The sequence below is a fragment of the Mus musculus genome, chromosome 16, assembly GCF_000001635.26.
Source record: "Mus musculus strain C57BL/6J chromosome 16, GRCm38.p6 C57BL/6J".
NCBI lineage: Eukaryota > Metazoa > Chordata > Mammalia > Rodentia > Muridae > Mus > Mus musculus.
The window spans coordinates 7,008,226-7,012,148 of NC_000082.6; the positions used below are offsets into that span (position 1 = coordinate 7,008,226).

General features: G+C 39.0%; 1 protein-coding gene across 29 annotated transcripts in view; it reads left to right on the forward strand.

Annotated features, from left to right (window-relative positions):
* Rbfox1 (RNA binding protein, fox-1 homolog (C. elegans) 1) overlaps positions 1 to 3,923 on the forward strand; it is a 1,527,688-nt gene that overhangs the window by 1,123,433 nt on the left and 400,332 nt on the right. The window lies entirely within an intron of this gene.

The following is a 3,923-nucleotide window of genomic DNA, read 5'->3' on the forward strand; positions in this document are numbered from 1 at the left end:
AGGCCTCGAGGCTTATATGGCCAGTGCCTTTTCCTGCAGAATTATCTTAGGACCCCAAATTGCTTTCTAAGCCAATTGTGCCCCCCAAAGTACCCCACAATGCTACTCTGAAAATGCTGTTTGGTGGTTGTCAACATTGTTGGTGTAATTGCACTATCAATCTGGCAGCTGGAAATGAGAACCTCCTTGGTTGACTCTGTCATAATCTCAATAGGAAACATGTTCTGTGTCCTTACCACAGGTGACAGACTCTTAAGAGGTAGACTGTGTCTCTTATATTTTATGTCTTTATTTTACAAATCAAGAAACTATAGCCACCAGGTAGGTAACTGGGAACTATAATCAAACTCATCCCAGTTCATGGGACCCTTGAGTCTGGGTGTGGCTCATTGAATTTAAAACCTAAGAAAAGACTCCAGGCAGCAATAAAGTCACCTGACTGAAATAATGTATACTACCATTTGAAAGACCCACAGAAATATTTCTGGCCTTTATTAAAATGAAACAGAAACCACTCGTTACTATAAATAAACCTGTTTTACAGAAAGAATTTTATGAAATTTAGCAGAAATAAAAACATCTAGTTTAATCCAGTGATTGCTCACTTTCTGAATAAAAGCAGCCTATGGAGTTATTAAAAGAGTAAACAAAATGCCATTTTACAAACATCTTGAATCTTTTTGAAAAGAGGAGATATGGGACTGGTGGTATGGGGTCACTATGTAATGCCACCACACCTGACTCAACTTCAATCCTGGGATTCACACACAAAAAAAGGAGACAACTGACTTTCACAGTTGTCTTCTCATGTCCTTACATGTGTCATAATGCTTAGACATCAGTGTACACACACACATACATACATACATACATACTCTCACACACACACACTTACACACATTCACACACACATACATACTCCCATACACTCCTCATACACAAACTTTCACACACACCCTTACACATACACATGTGTACACACTAACATACACACATAAACACACACTCACACAGAATAAAGGAAACAAAAATGTTTTCAAGAAAAAGTAGGATGTTATCAGTGTTGTGTATTTGGTAATTCAGGGTGTTTGAGCCTGAAAGCTAGGGTTTGACTTTTGGACTATTAATTACCTATCTATGGCTTTCTTTTTCACTGTTCCTTGCCCCCTACTTTCTCTCCAAATCAACTGTAAAACTTATTTGTGACACTGTTGTTTAAAGAGGAACCTTTTCTGGCAGTGCGACTACTCTTGCATTGCGCTTAGGACAGGCTTAGGGTCATGTCCAGTTCTACCATAAGCCTTTGAGAAGGCACAGACATGTGAAGCTGGGGCCTGTGTCTTTCTATGCCGTTTCTCTTGCTTGGTAACTCGAGTATCTCTGCTCTTAGAGTCTTGCCTCTGAGTTCCTAGGAAGACCTGAAATAGAATGTATCACACATGTACATTTTTGAAGGCTTGTGAGTGCAGACGGAATATAAAACCCAAGTCCATATTCTTAGTATGAGTCTCCAGTAATTGGAGTTGGGATACACATGGACATTCTGTCTCTTGCTTGCAGTCTTTATTTGCATGTGTAAGGAAGCTGGATTTCCATTCTGCCTGTATTTAGGATATTGTCAGGCATCATTTCTTTGAAAAGATATTCTCAAGCTGGAACAACAGGATCTATCATAAGACTCTATTCAACTCATGGCACCTAACACTGCAGCATACTAGGAACACTTTAGCCCCCACAATCACTGTGATGATTCAGGCATTTTCTAATTTGCCAAAGTGGTGCACACTTTTAATCCCAGCCTTATAGAGATAGGAAAGATCTGAATGACATGATGGTTCAAGGCCATCCTCAGAAAACATTTGAGTTTAATACCTACCTAGCTACATGTGTCTCTGTCTCAAAATCAAAATGATAATTAGGCCATTTTCTTGCTATTACTTCTTTTGTTAAAAATTTATAATTGACATTTTATTAAATAATTTTTACATCAGTACTATGTGTTAAACCTCAGTGTTAGAAGTTGAAGCAAAACCATGCAAACAAACTATTAAAAATAAACATGTAATCAGCTTCTTATCTACCCTAAGTACCACCCAGGACTCAGTGCCAGAGTCTTATCTACCCTAAGTACCACCCAGGACTCAGTGCCAGATGGAGGAAGGGATTTCACAGTTTGGACAAAAAGCAGTGGCCAGTGATTTTTTTTTTCAAGTAAGCCAAGCTTCACCAGCCCCTTGGATTTTATTGTAAAGATTAATGTAGCTGCATTCAGGAGGAATGTCTTAGGGTTCCTTAGCCAGACTATCGTCCTCATCTCTCCTCTTCCATGTATATAAATCCCCTCATATCGTTGGGGATATAGTCTTTCCCCCTAGTAATTTCCCCCTAGGCTTTCCTCTCTTCTACCTAACACTTGTAACATGCTAGATGAATTGGGCATATTATTCTCACAAAGGATAGTTATGGGGCGCAGTCTTTCTATATAGCCTAAGCTAGCCTCAAACCCACCGTACTCCTGCCTCAGTCTGTTCAGTGCTAGGGTTACAAGCATGTACCACAATGCCTGGTTTGACTTCACCAACTTAAACATGTCATATTCTTCTTGCAAATTCTGTTGGCCACTCTGCAGGAAAAAAAAAATGTGCTTAGCATATTTCAACCATGCATGATATAGGTCGTGTTGTTTGATTTTTTTTCTCTCTTGGTTTCCTCAACTGAAAAATAAAATGGGATCTGTAGCTCCTGGAGTTTTCATGGGCTAAATGAGGAAACAAAAATGAGAAGACTTTGAGAACACTGGGAAGCTCTGTTGTGATGGGAAGTAAGGTCTAGGTTCGTACAGGAGGCTTCAGCAGTCTCCCCTAAATCAACATGCTCAGTGTACAATCGAGAGGGCTTCCACCACATTTTGTTCATTGCACTGTTCATAAAACTCCTCTTCTCCAAATGCCGCATTTGTTTTTCCTCCCTACTCCTGCATAACTCCATTATTTGCAGCACATAAGTGTATTATGCAATTCTTTCAATATGTCATCGATTGTTTCTGTTTTCCTGTAGTATTACTTAAGTCCATAATGCTTCTTATTAAATCCCCGAGGGATGCTCTGAGCACTGGCTGAAGGGCCCTCCTCTCTAAAGTGGATCATGGCTCTTCAATATTTGGAATGACACAAAGCACCAAAGGAAACTTGCAAACGGAATTTTCCCACCTGCTTATAAAATCCACAGAGCCTAATCTGGGCATTATTTTATAAATCTTTTGTCTATCTAGGGGACTGATCCGGTCATTCAGACAGTAAGAGCTGCATCACCAAATGACTTGAATTAACTCACGTGCCCTCAGGCTTTTTTATATTCTGGGTGTTATCATGGACCATAATAACTACTGAGTACTTCCTGTATTCTAAGTACTATCACAGCTCTTGTTTGCTGAATGCTTCCTGTGTTCTATTTGTACAATAAGAAAGAAATTCTAGAAGGAGACTAGGGAATGGAGAAAGGAGAGTGGAGACATGAAGGGAAGAGAGGTGTTATATGCAATAATGCAAATGTCTGAATGTACCCATTATATAGTACAATTAATGTATACTAATAAAAATAAGATGTATGCAAAGAAACTTAAGAAAATAATCTACTATATATCAAACACGCATACCCCTAGACACAAACACACAGACTTTGTTATAAAGCAGTTCCTCCTATAGCATGGAGGAAAAATATAACTGTAACATACCCAAGAATTTGTTACTACTCTACTCTGAACTTGTTTTTGACAAAGATATTAACTAGAATTCCTTATAGACTAGATTGGGATCACTTCACTGCACTGCTGCTTCTATCTGGGACAACTGGATGGATACATGGATGGATGCATGCATGGATAAATGGGTGGGTATATGGTTATGTAGATGGATAGATGAGTA